Source organism: Symphalangus syndactylus, chromosome 11, assembly GCF_028878055.3.
Source record: "Symphalangus syndactylus isolate Jambi chromosome 11, NHGRI_mSymSyn1-v2.1_pri, whole genome shotgun sequence".
NCBI lineage: Eukaryota > Metazoa > Chordata > Mammalia > Primates > Hylobatidae > Symphalangus > Symphalangus syndactylus.
In genome coordinates this window covers 98,192,800-98,207,912 of record NC_072433.2, presented here as the reverse complement: position 1 = coordinate 98,207,912, position 15,113 = coordinate 98,192,800, and the positions used below count along the sequence as shown (strand labels likewise).

At 37.4% G+C, this 15,113-nt stretch overlaps 1 protein-coding gene across 1 annotated transcript in view; it reads right to left on the bottom strand.

The window, feature by feature from the left end:
* The window catches only part of CAMK4 (calcium/calmodulin dependent protein kinase IV), a 267,538-nt gene extending 266,719 nt beyond the window's left edge, over positions 1 to 819 (bottom strand). The window contains exon 1 of the mRNA XM_055298362.2: positions 694 to 819. The gene's annotated coding sequence lies outside the window, so the exon portion shown is untranslated. The remainder of the gene's footprint in view (positions 1 to 693) is intronic.
* Positions 820 to 15,113: the final 14,294 nt, after the last annotated feature.

Sequence of the window (15,113 nt, the reverse complement as noted above, 5' to 3'; positions counted from 1 at the left end):
AGGAGCGAGAGAGAGGCGGCGTCCTTCACGCGCGCACACGCCCACCGCCGCCGCCCGCGCTCGCAGGGACGGTGGGCGGGGAAGGGGGCGAGTCTCTGCGAGAGGGCGCGAGGGGGAACCCGGAGTCGCCGCCCGCTGGAGGGAGATGAGCTGCACCGCTGAGGAGAGAGGCTCCCTCCCCCTCGCTCCTTCCCTCCTCACCCGCCCTCCTCCCGCGCCGAGTCTTTCCCGCCGCCCTTCCTCTTTCCTTTCTCTCTCCTAGGCTGTGGCTGCCGCGGTGCCGGCTAGGGCGGCTCCGGATGCTGGAGCTTGGGGAAGGCACAAGGACCCGTGCATCATGCCACGCGCCCTCCCGCGGGGACCGGAGCTGGAGGGAGACCGTGCGCAGCGGGACTGTGGCTCTGGGATGGCGGGCGCCAGGCGCACCCTGGGAACACCTGGGTCCGGGCGGCCCCGCCGGATAGCGAGAGAGGGACCTAGGTGGTGGTGGCGCAACTCATCCCTCCTTGAGCGCGTCTCCATGGCGAGTCCCTCCCACCTAGCACCAGCTAACCAGGCATCCCTCTGTCAAAGCTTATATTGGTGGCCGGGGAGGGAGTACTCTGGTCGCCGATCCCTCAGGGCTCCTGTGCCTGGACCCAGTGAGAGCTGGAGGATAAAGGAAGCGCCCCGGTCCACACTGACCTGACTCACCTTTGAGTGAAGTCTTCAGTTGGAATAGATGCGGTCGTCGCTGCTAGTGGCACTGCCTCCTCTGGCACTGCTGGAGCTCCTAAAAGAGCAGATACTTGGCTGTGTCGAGTTCAGTCTCAGTATCTGAAGTGTCTCAGAATTACAGTTCTAGAAGGGCCTTGTGGAAGCCAGCTAGTAAACCCTCTGCCTTAAGGCAGGACCTGTCCTCATTCATGACAGAGAAGATTGCTACATGTAAAGCTCTTTTTCTCTTCCCAAGAGATGTATCCCATCATAAGCATTCTTATGTGCTGTCCATCAACTGTCATGGATCTTCTTCTCAGTATTAAACATACATCGCTTAAACTACCCTTCAACTTTTTTCTTTTCAGAGTTCAGCAAAGACGAACAACAATGAGTCATGTTCTGATACATACATATGACAGTTATTATATCACAACTCATTTCTGGCTAAATATCTCCAGGCCCTTTCACCTTACTTCACAGGTGTTACTTTTAGCCTTTTTTTCCCCTGAGTTTCCTCCAGCATGCACTAAACTCTTCCTAGTAAGTCTCCATTCCTGATAGCACCAACCATTAACATGGTCCAATATTTTAATCTAATTTATAGATTTATTATTCTTAAAAGCCTGCCTGCTATACTGGTGAACAAACAACCAAAAATATCCAATCAAGTAGTTACAGGAATGTGATTCCTACCTGATTGGAAATTGAAAATATATACAGTCATGCATCTCTTAACCACAGTGAGAAGTTGAAGAGATGCACCCTTAGGCAATGCAGTTGTAAGAATATCATAGGGTGTACTTGTACACACCCAGATACTATAGCTTACTACACAGCTATGCTGGATGGAATAGTCAATTGTTCCTAGGCTGCAAACCTGTACAGCATTTTACTATACCGAATGCTATAGGCCAGCAGTCCCCAACCTTTTTGGCACCAGGGACCAGTTTCTTGGAAGATAATTTTTCCACAGACAGGGGGTAGGGAAGATGGTTTTGGGATGATTCAAGTGCATTGCATTTATTGTGCACTTTATTTCTATTATTATTACATTGTAATACGTAGTGAAATAATTATACAACTCACCATAATATAGAATCAGTGGAAGTCCTGAGCTTGTTTTCCTACAACTAGATGGTCCCATCTGGGGGTGATGGGAGACAGTGATAGATCATCAGGCAGTAGATTCTTATAAGGAGTGCACAACCTAGATCCCTTGCATGTGCAGTTCACAATAGGGTTCATGCTCTTATGGGAATCTAATGCTGCCACTGATCTGACAGGAGGCAGAGTTCAGGCAGTAATGTGGGAGATGGAGAGCCCCTATAAACATAGTTGAAGCTTTGCTTGCTTGCCTGCAGCTTACCTCCTGCTGTGTGGCCCAGTTCCTAACAGGCCACGGACCAGCCCATGGCCTGGGGGTTGGGAACTCTGCTGTAGGCAATTGTAACACAACAATAAGTATTTGTGTATTTAAACATATCTAAACATAGGAAAGGTACAATACAAATATCATATAAAAGGTAAAAAATGGTACACCTGTATAGGGCACTTACCATGAATGCAGCTTGCAGGACTAAAAGTTGCTCTGTGTGAGTGAGTGAGTGGTAAGTGGATATGGAGGCCTAGGACATTACACTACCGTAGACTTTACACATACTGTATGCTTAGGCTACACTAAATTTATTTAGAATAGTTTCTTTCTTCAATGGTAAATTAACCTTTGTTTACGGTACTTTTACTTTATAAACTTTTTAATGTTTTAAAACTTTTTGACTCTTTTATACTAATGCTTAGCTGAAACACAAATACAAGATATTTTATACAAAATATATTGTAAAGCTGCACAAAAATGTTTTCTATGTATCCTTACTCTATAAGCTTTCTTCTTTTTCAAACAACTTTTTGAACTTTTTGAACTTTGTTAAAAACTAAAACATATACACACACTAGCCTAGGCCTACACAGAGACAGGGTCATCGATATCATGTCTTCCGCCTCCACATCTTGTCCCACGGAAAGCCGGAAGGGCTTCAGGGGCAATGACATGCATGGAGCTGTTGTCTTCTATGATGACAATGCCTTATTCTGGAATACCTCCTGAAGGACCTGCCTAAAGCTGTTTTACAGTTAACTTTTTTTATAGCTGGAGGAGAAAACTCTAAAATAACAATAAAATGTATAGTATAGTAAATACTATACTAGTATTTACTGGTAACGTAGTATAAACTAGTAACATAGTCATTTATTACCATTATAAAGTATAATGTACTATACATAATTGTATACACTATACTTTTATATGGCTGCCAGCACAGTAGGTTTGTTTACAGTGGCATCACCATAAACACATCAGTAATCTATTACACTATAAGATTAGGCTATGATGTCACCAGGTGACAGAAATTTTTCAACTCTATTAGTCTTATGGGACCACCATTACACATGCAGCCCATTGTTGATCAAAATGTTGTGTGACACATGACTGTACAAAAACTATTCCTCATGATAATTTTATAATGATGAGCACAAACTCAATGCACAAATGCTCTAACAAATAACAAGTATATGAAAATTCATACAAATTCACTTACATACTAGCTTGTTTGGACTGAAAACGCCCACGTGATGTTACTTTTCAGAGAATAGATTCACTAATCGTGTTGAAAAATCAAGTTCACAAGCAAAGCAAGATAATAAAGCTCTCTAAATTCTAGCTTTGACTCAGTAAGTTTCCCTTGGCTTGCACTGACCAGTGGGGAAATGGGCATGAAATAGTTGCTAGGCCATTTTTATTCTCACTTCTTTGAGGCAAGTCCAGCAGCAGCAGCAGCACTGCATGTAAATGCTTGTCTGTTGTTAGCAATTATTTTACAACATAAGCTCAAAGCAAGCATGTTACATTAAAGGAGATGGTAAGCCTTTTTTCTTCTGCTATTTTAGGTAACAATGGTGCAAGAAAGCCATTTCATGGTACAAAGGTGATTATAGAATTCATTTTATATTCAGCATAAGTTTAGTCATTTGACATCTATGCTTTTCATAATTGACTTTTGTAAAAATGCTATTAATTGAAGTTTAAAAACAGGATATTTTGTATGATCCATGCAGCTTACTTTATTTGAGACATAGATAAAAATTAATAAATATTAAAATAGATGAAACAGGAATTAAATATACAAAATGTACCATTACTTCTTATCAAAACTCAACTGAAATTACCAGAAAAGGAACAGGGTTATTATCCCACAAAAAGAAAGAGAGAAGTGATGTCAACTGAATCTTGAACACATGAACAAACAGTAACAGACTTAGAGGAGTTAATAAATCAGAAACCTAGATTTGTAATGGGAAAAGCCAATAAGAAGAAATCTAATCCCTACCATAAAATCAAGACATGTTCAGAAGTTAGAGTACCAGATAGTTCTCAAGGTGAGGCATAGAATAGAGAACAAAACATTGGTTAAAAAATTTTATAAAAAGTTATTAGGCCCCTTCATCCAAATTAGAAAGGAAGAAGTCAAATTGTCCTTGCTTGCAGATGATGTGATCTTATATTTAGAAAAGCCTAAAGGCTCCACCAAAAAAAAAAACTATTAGAATTGATCAATCCAGTAAAGTTGCAGGATACAAAATCAACATATGAAAACAGTAGCATTTCTGAAATAGAAAATGAAAAAGTAATCCCATTTACAATAGCTACAAATAAAACAAAATATCTAGGGATAAACTTAACCAAAGAAGTGAAAGATGGCTACAATGAAAACCATAAAACACTGATGAAAGAAATGGAAGAGGACACAAAAAAATGAAAAGACATTTTATGTTTATGGATTGGAAGAAACAATATTTTTAAAATGCCCACACTACCCAAAGCAATCTACACATTCAATGCAATGTCTATCAAAATGCCAATGACATTCTTCACAGAAATAGGAAAAATAATGCTAAAATTTATGTAAAACCACAAAAGAAGCCAAATAGACAAAGCAATCCGAGGGGAGGCTGGGGCAGGGGGAAGCTGGAGGTATCATATTACCTGGTTTCAGATTATAATACAAAGGTATAGTAACCAAAAGAGCATGACACTGGCATCAAAACGGATATATAGGCCAGTAGGACAGAAGAAAGCACTGATAAATAAATTCATGCATTTACAGTGAAATCATTTTTGAGAAAGGTGCCAAGAACATACATTGGGGAAAGGATAATCTCTTCAATAAATGGTGCTTGGAAAACTGGATATGCATTTGCAGAAGACTGAATCTAGACTCTCTCTCACGATACAAAAATCAAGTCAAAGTGGATTAAATACTTCAATCTAATACCTGAAACGATGAAACTACTAGAAAAGAACATTGGGGAAACACTCCAGTTCATAGGTCTGGGAAAGATTTCTTGAGTAAGGTCTCAAAAGAACAGGCAACCAAAGCAAAATGGACGGATTGAATCAAATTGAGCTAAAGTTTCTGCACAGCAAAGGAAACAATCAAAAAAAGTGAAGAGACAACCCACAGAACGGGAGAAAATATTTGCAAACTATCCATCTGACAAGAGTTTAATAACCAGAATATATAAGAAACTCAAACAACTACAGGAAAAAAAAATTAGATTGAAAAATGGGCAAAAGATCTCAATAGACATTTCTCAAAAGAAGACATACAAATAGCCAACAACTATATATAGAAATTTCTATTCATTAGAGAAATGCAAATCAAAACAAGGAAATATCTCACCCCTGTCTTTCTGATAAATGGCTTTTATCAGAAAGACTTTTATCAGAAAATCACCTTAGAGTGAAACCTACCATTAAACAGGCTCAGTGACCCAAAGCTTCTAATGAGATACAATCTTTCTGATAAATGACTTTTATCAGAAAGACAGGCAATAATGAATGTTGGTGAGAATGTGGAGAAAAGGGAACCCTCATATGCTGTTGGTGGGAATATAAATTAGTACAGTCACTGTGAAGAACAGAATGGAGGTTCCTCAAAACAATAAAGAAATCAAAAATAGAACTAACATGTGGTCCCACAATCCCACTGCTAGCTATGTATCCAAAAGAAAGGAAATCAGTATATCAAAGAGACATCTGCACTCTCATATTTATAGCAGCCATGATAAGGAACCTGAGTATCATCCATCAGTGGATGAATGGATAAAGAAAATGTAGTTTGTATACACAATGAAACATTATTCAGCCATAAAAAGAATGAAATCTTGTCATTTGCAACAACACAGATGAAACTGGAGGACATTAAATGAAATAAGCCAGGCACAGAAAGACAAATATTGCATGTTCTTACTCATATGTGGAAGCTAAGAAACATATTGAACTCATAGAGATAGAGAGTAGAATGATGGCTATCGGAGGACGGGAAGGGTAGTATCAAGGAGGGGATAAAGAGGGGATAGTTAATGAGTACAAAAATACAGTTAGATAGAGGGAATAAGATCTAATGTTTAGTAGCATAATAGGGCAACTATAGTTAACAGAAACTTATTACATATTTCAATATAACTAAGAGTGGAATTGGAATGTTTCTAAGAACAAGGAGGTGATAAATGCTTGAAGGGATGGATATTCCAGTTACCCTGATTTGATTATTGCACACTGTATGCTTGTATAAAAATATCACATGTATCCCATAAATAAGGGCAACTATTATGTATTCATAACAAATTCTTTTTTTAAATTAACGTTTTTAGGCTTCCTGGATTACCTCTTCTAAGAATTCACAGCCAAAAAACACTCCTACCAAAGCCTAGAAGAAGATAATATATTTAATTTTGTAAATGTTGAACAAGGAACGAAATATGTTTTAGGTCAGAAGATACAGCTGAGGCCATATTGAAAACAGAGATTAAGTGAAACTCTGCACAATAAGTAGTGAGATCCCTGAGGCCACAGGCTCCCAAAATGTTGAGAAATTGGTTTATGTCTATTTTACCCCTAGCCATACAGCTATTGGTGGATTCTTCACTGAACAAAATAAAAAACCCAAGAAGGGTTAAGATTACTATGAGTACTGACACTGGGGTACCCCCCAAAAAAAATCCTCGTTTCTGTAAATCATCTTAGAGTGAAACCTACCATTAAACATGCTCAGTGACCCAAAGCTTCTAATGAGATACTTAGTGTCTCATCCATATATGAAAGGGCAAGATTCTACTCTGTTAATGGCAGAAAAGCTGGTATTACTAAGCCTCCTGAATATAAAAATTTCAATCTCTGGACTAAATACAAACACAATTATTTAAATGTGCAGAATAACAGCCAAAATCAGAAAACTAGGAATGATGTAACCCATGAAAGAAAGAAACTCTTCTGAATGAGATGTACATTTATTTGGCATTTCCTCTGAGGGCCTCTAAGGGCACTCTGCAGGCAGCACAGGACAGCTACAACTCAAACAGAAAATGCTGGTCTTATTAGCTTGAGGTATCAGAAAACGGAATTCAAGGCTGGCAGAGAGGTTGGAAATTGAGAAGGAAATTCCAGAAAGAAGGGACCATAGTGGAAGAATAAAAAAATCTGTATATAAACTGTCATCAAATATGAGGCTAACCTCTGAACTACAGATGTGTAGAGGAGACTCTAAGGAACCCAGCAGAAAGCAATAAACAATAACTGGAATGTAAAAAGAGCTGAGAAGAGATTTTAGCTGTTGCCCCTCACAGGGGGACAAGGTTTGGACTATAAGTCCCACCAAGTTATATGTGTGTTAGAGGAAAAGCCGAAAAACAGACAAATGAAAAAAACCTCTTAAAGAGAAGAAACTTCAGAATCTCAGCAATGAATCATTGACAATGTCCAGTATGCAATAAAAAAAATTACTAAACGTGAAGTGACAGGAAAATGAGAACAATGGTCTTTTTTAAAAAATTAATCAATAGAAACCAACTCCAGGATGAGTCGTATGTTGATATTCACATAAAAAGGATTTAAAACCACTATTATAAATGTTTAAATAATTAAAGGAAAGAATAATCATAATGAAATGGGGTATAAACAAAAAAAGATGATAGTAAACAAATGGGGGATCTTACCAGAGAAATGAAAACTATTAAAAAGGAACAATTGATAACTTGAGAACTAATAAAGCAAACTATTTACATTAGAAAAAAATACTTAATAGGTTTAAAGAAAAGTGCAGTTGGCAGAAGAGAAGGTGAGTAAACTCGAGCATAGATATGGTATCCAATCTCCACAGTAGCCCCCAGTGATCTTCACCTCCTGGTATTCATGTCTTTCTGAATTCCAATTCCACACTGAATTATGGTTGACCCATGTGACAAATAGAATATGGTGGAAGTGAAGGTGTGTGACTTCCCAGGTCCTAAAAACATAGCAGATTCTGTCTTCATCTCTCAGATTACTCACTCCGAGGGAAGACAGCTTCCATGACATTAAGGACACTCAGGCAACCCCATGGATGCGCTAATGTGAAGAGGAACCAACTTTCTGGTCATGAGTGAGCCACCATGGAAATAGATTCTCCAGCCTCAATCAAACCTTCAGTGACTGTAACCCAGTCATCATCTGACTGCAACCGCATGAGAGATCTAAGCTGAAACTACCCAAGTGAACGATTCAGAATTCCAAATGTTTCAGAATTCTGTATTTATAGAAATTACGAGATAAATGATTTTTGCTATTTTAAATCACTATCACTAAGTTTAGCAATAATTTGTTATGCAGAAGTAAAGAATTAATAAAAATATAGCTATAGAAGTTATCGAATCCAGAGAACAAAAAGAAAAAAAAATTTAAGTCTCAGTGAATTGTAGGACACTATCAAGATATCTTACATGCAACCAGAGTCCCAGGAAGAAAGAAAACATAGACTAGGGCAGAAAATGTGCTTGAAATAAAACAGCTAAAATTTTCTCAAATTTAAGTAAACAACCTCAACTTATTGATCCAAGAGTCTCAGCAACCCAGACTAAATAAATGAAAATAAAGCTACATATAAGTCCATCTAAATCAAATGTTTGAAAACAGAAGATTTCTTTTTAAGTTTCGAAAGCATCCTCCTGCAATGAATGAGAGACAGAGAGGAAGAGATTACACATTTTAGGGAAGTAAAGATACAAACTGCAGATGACTCCTCATCAAAAATAACGTAGGCCAAAAAATAACAAAATGATATCTGTAAAGTTATTTAACTTTGAAGATATTTAACTACCGAAAGAAAAAAAAACTATAGATACAGAATTCCATACCTAACAAAAATATCCTTCATAAATGAAAGTCAAGTAGAAGCATTTTCAGGTAAACTATGAAAGAATTCATAGGTGAGAGATCTGCACCGTAAGGCATTCTAAAGGAATTTTTGGGAGGGAGCTGAAAAGAAATAGAGCAAATGGAAACTCAGATATATGGAAAAGGATGCAGAGCAGCAGAAATGGGAAATATGTGTAAATATAAAAGAAATATTTCTTAGTCTTTTAAAAATTTATTTATAAGACAGCCAACAATTTAAAGCAAAAATTCTACATGAAATTTTGTGGTTTAAAAATATTTGCAGAGGTATAATGTAACACAAAATACTATAAATAATTCCCTCTATGTAATATTCAAGGAAAGGCAAAACTGAACTGACAGAATGCAGATCAGTGGTTCTTCAGGGCTAAAGTGGGAGGGAATCGAATGCAAAAGGCTCTAAGGGATCTGGGGAGGGATGGAAAGGTTTTATATCATGGTTATGGTGGTGATTACAGGATTTTTTCCATTTGTCAAAACTCTGAATTATATTTTTTAAATTGATAAATTTTATTGTACATAAGTTACATCTTAATAAAGACAATTAAAATTAAAGGCACAGCCAGTGCTGTAACTTAGGTAAAATTAGAAGTCTATTAATATTGGAAAGAAAGAAGTTAAATGGTTGCCATGTACAGATGACTTGACTGTTATATAGAAAATTCTAAAAGTTGATTTAGACTACCAAAATTGATCAGTGAATTTGTCAAGGTCACAGTATACAAGGTCAATATAAAACAATCACAATATAAAACAAATACTAATAGGAAATGATAGGAAAATTCAGTAATACCATTTCATTTACGATAGAATAAAAAGCATAAAATACTTAGTAATCAATTCAACAGAAGATGTCCAAACCATCTACACTTAAAATTACCAGGTATTGTTAAGAGAAATTTTTGCAAATCAAAACTACAATGAGAAATAATCTTATACCAGTCAGAATGACAATTACTAAAAAGTCAAAAAATAATACACGCTGGTGAAGCCACAGAGAAAAGGGAACACTTATACATTGTTAGTGGAAATGCAACAGCCACTGTAGAAAGCAGTTTGGAGATTTCTCAAAGAACTTAGAACTTCCATTTGGCACAGCAATCCCATTACTGGGTATATACTCAAAGGAAAATAAATCGTTCTGCCAAAAAGACACTTGCACTTGTATGTTAATTGCAGTACTATTCGTGACAGCAAAGACAGAATCAACCTAGGTACTCATCAATGGTGAACTGGATAAAGAAAATGCGGTACATGTACACCTTGGAATACTACACAGCCATAAAAAATAATAAAATCATGTCTTTTGCAGCAACATGGATGTAGTTTGAGGCCATTATCCTAAGTGAATTAACACAGAAACAGAAAACCAAATATCACATGTTCTCACTTATAAGTGGGAGCTAAACACTGAGTAAACGTGGACATAAAGGTGGGAACAAGAGACACTGGAAACTACTAGAAGAGGAAGGGAGGAAGAGGTGGATGGGATGAAAAACTACCTGTTGGGTACTATGCTCACTACCTGCATGATGGTGTCATCCATGCCTCAAACCTCGGCATCATGCACTATACCCATGTAACAAACCTGCACGTGTACCCTCTGAATGAAAAATAAAAGTTAAAAAAAATCTAAGTGGAGAGATATATCATGCTTATTGACTGGAAGACTCAATATTATTAACATGATAATTCTCTCCCTAACTAGTATGCAGACTAATCTTAACAGGTTTTGTTTGTAGAAAATGAAAAATGTATGCTAACGTGTAAAGAAATACAAAACATCTGGGATACCAAAATAGTCCTGAGAAGTACAAAGTTGGAGAAGTCTATCTGACCTTAAAACTTACTATAAAGAGACAGAAATAAAGACATTGTGATATCAGAATAACAAGAAAAAAGGAGGTCAATGGTAAAGAATAGAGTAGAGAAATAGAATCATATACATGTGGTCAATTAAACTTTGAAAAATGTATCAAAGCAATTAAATAGGCAAAGGTAAGTTTTTACAGTAAGTGGTACTGAAATAATTAAATAAACACATAGTAACAAATGAACTACAATCTTTTTCTCATACCACAAAGATTAACTTAATTTAAAATAAACTTTTTATACAGAAGCTAAAACTATCATAGCATTTCTAAAAAAGACATTAAAGAATATCTCCAGGAACTTACAGTATATAAAAATATCTTAGACAAGACACAATGAGCTCTAAATATAAAAGAAAAAGATTTTAAAATTGCAATTTGTCAAATTTAGAAACTTCTGTACAGCAAGAGACACAATTAAAAATGTAAAAACAGAAGCCATGAGCTGAGAGTAAGTTCTCTCAATACAAATATTTGACAAATAATATGCATCCAGAATATACAAACCCTTAGAAATCAGTAAGAAGAAAACTAAAAATATGACTAAAAGACTTCTAGTGTCTCCTCAGGATATAGAGAACTGGAAAGAACAATATTTTCCACCCTTACAAAAACAACAAAAAATGCAAGGTCAAGATTTTCTTGAAAACTTCAGAGAAGCGAAGTCACAGGAAAACCAACTACTCTAAAACCTAAGGAGAAAAAGATGCCTATGAGGAAAGATGGCACTTGCTAACCCGGAACAAGCACAGCCAGACATCAGTTAGAATTTGATTAGAAGAGTTAATAAATTGGGGGGTATATTAGTTTATTTTCATATGGCTATAAATAACTGCCTGAGACTGGGTAATTTATAAAGGAAAGAGGTTTAATTGACTCACAGTTCCACATGGCCGGGGAGGCCTCAGGAAACTTACAATCAGGGTGGAAGGCAAAGAGGAAGCAAGGCACCTTCTTCACAAGGCAGAAGGAAGGAGAAGTGCTGAGTGAAGGTGGCAGAGTCCCTTTAGAAATCATCAGATCTTGTGAGAACTCACTCACTATCACACGAACAGCATGGGAGAACTGCCCCCCCCATGATTCAATTACCTTCACCTTGTCTCTCCCTTGATATGAAGACTATAATTCAAGATGAGATTTAGGTTGCGACACAAAGACTAACCATATCAGAGAGTGTTGAGTGTGGGTTCACAGGAGAATGCAGAGCCCCTGGGAGCCACATGCTCCCACACATAGGGGGAGTTCACATCTTCTTGCAGTCTTTTCTGGACGGACTCTACTGAGCATACAAAAAAGAACGGGTGAGAGTCCTGAGAAAGCATGCCTCATGGTGCAGACCTGGAGGAGGAGAATGGTAGCTACTATGAGGGGGTACAAAACCAGCCAAGAACTTCTCTCTTATCTCCCCTGATAAATAGAAGCCTTCATCTACAAGTGGTTTTAGCAACAAGCATTGTCACCTTTAGGCACTGCGACAAAGGCAGTGCAGCTGGGGGAAGGGAACAGGGAAAAATCCCCTTTTCCTGGAGGAAGAGGCAGGCATATGTGCTGAGCACAGAACTACAGATGGTGAAAAGGCAAGAGTTCTGAGAAGGTCACATTCCCAAGACCCATGTATATAGGGCCCCCTAAGACTGAAGTTTAATCAAAACAACAGAGACTGTCCCCTCTGCTCCGTAATACCAAGCTAACAAGCATCAAATAACAAGTAACAGTGGGGTGCTGCTAGGAAGTTGTAAGAACAGGGAGACAGACCCTCTCAGCAGCATAATGCAAATAAGAGAACTAAAGCTGAGTGTGGACCAGATAGAGGAACCTGCTCAGGAAAACCAGGCCCCACCCAAAACTAAAGATATTGTTAGAGAAATCTGAAGCATGTGGTACACCAAGGATAAGCACAGCATGAATAAACTGCAAATCCAAACAATATCCTCAGTAGATTAACCCAAACCTGCACACAAAATGCCTAGCATAAGGGAAGGCATGCTTACTTACAGGCATGAAAACTACCTATTTCCACTTTCCAGCACAAGATGCACACATTAAACACAAAATTATAAGCAAACAAAATGGCAAGAAATAAGCAACATACTGGTAAGAAACAAAGCTATCAACTGAACTGGACTCAGATGTGACAGAGATGTTAGAATTATCTGAGAGCAATTTAAAAATAACTATGACTATGATGTTAACAACTGTAATGGAAACAGTGAAAACATGAGATAAGTGGAAAATTTCAACAAGGAGATGAGAACTAAAAGAATCAAATGAAATTTCAAGGAACAAAACCCCCTACAGCAACATAAATGAAGAGTGCCTTCAACACACTCATCAGCAGATGTGGCACAGCCTGGGAAAGATTCAGTGAACTTAGAGATAGGTCAATTGAAAACACCCAGATTGAAACATACAGCGCCCAAGACCAGTGGAACAATCTTAAAAATTCCATGCAGTCTCACATATGCCTAACGTGGAATTCCAGAAAAAGAATAGGACAGAAATTTTCTCTCATTCTGTGGATTGTCTGTTCACTCTGTTGATAGTTTATTTTGCTGTGTAGCAGCTCTTTAGTTTAATTAGATTCCATTTGTCAATTGCTGCTTTTGTTGCAATTGTGTTTGGTGTCTTCATCGTGAAATCTTTGCACGTGCCTAGGTTGTCTTCCAAGGTTTTTATAGTTTTGAGTTTTACATTTAAGCCTTTAATTCATCTTGAGTTAATTTTTGTATATGATGTAAGGAAGGAACCGGAGGCCATTATTCTTACCAAACTAACACAGGAACATAAAATCAAATACTGTATAGTCTCACTTTTAAGTGGGAGCTAAATGATGAGAACTCATGGACACCTGGAGAGAATCAACACACACTGGGGCCTACTTGAGGGTAGAGGTTGGGAGAAAGGAGACTACCAGGAAAAGCCAATAATGGGTACTAGGCTTAATACCTGGATGATGAAATAATCTATACAACAAACCCCCATGACTCAAGTTTACCTATGTAACAAACCTACAGATGTACCACTGAACTTAAAATTTAAAAAACAAAAAAAGAAAGGATAGGACAAAAACATTTGAATAATCGCTATGAATTTTTCAAAATCAGTAACATACACCAAACCACGGATTCAAGAAACTTAGAGAACTGCAAGGAGGATAACATCAAGTGTGTGTGTGTGTGTGTGTGTGTGTGTGTGTCTGTGTGTGTGAGATATGTGTGTATACACACATATCATCTAGGCATATTATATTCAATCTACTGGAATAAAAAGATAAAGAGAAAATTTGAATGTAGTTGGAGAGAAAACCATACCACACAAATATAAAAATGATAAATTTTAAAAAAAGAGAAAACATATTCAATAGGGGGAAATAAACTAAAAACATAAGAAGGCAAATTAATGAAATAAAAAACAAATATACCACAGAAATACTCAGCCCAAAGTTTGTTCCTTAAAAGGACCAATAAATTGATGAACTCCCAAGTAGATTAATAGAGAAAGAGATACAAGTAACCATGATCAGGATTAAAGCAGGGGAAATCACAACAAGTTTGATAAATTCTAAAAGTAATAAAAGAATATTATAAAATTTTGAATAAAATCTTTCTTAGAAAAACACCATTCACCAAAACTGATGCAAAAAAAAATTAAAAACCACAGACCTTGGATAGCTCTATACCTACTAAAGAAGTTGAATCTCTAACTGAAAACCTACACACACACACACACATACACAGAGAGAGAGAGAGAGAGAGAAGCTCCAGACCCAGATGGCTTCACCTGGAAATTCTACATTTTAAGAAAGAACACCAGTCTTATACCAACTTCCAGAGATTTAAAAAAGAGAGAACAATTCTTAGCTTGTCCTTAGAAGTCAGAATAAGCTGGTTTACAACAAATAGGTTACAGCAGGGCGCCTGTAATCCTAGCACTTTGGGAGGCCAAGGAGGGCGGATCACCTGAAGTGAGGAGTTCGAGACCAGCCTGACCAAAATGGTGAAACCCTGTCTTTACTAAAATACAAAAATTAGCCAGACGTGGTGGTGTGCACCTGTAATGCCAGCTACTAGGGAGGCTGAGACAGGAGAATCACTTGAACCCGGGAGGCGGAGGTTGCAGTGAGCCAAGATCGCACCACTGTACTCCAGCCTGAGTGATAGAGCAAGACTCCATCTCAAAAAAAAAAAAAAAAAATCAAGTAGGTTACAAGGAAGAAAATTTTCAGACAAATATTACTTATAAGCTAAAATTTTTTAATTAAGCAAAATATAAAAATT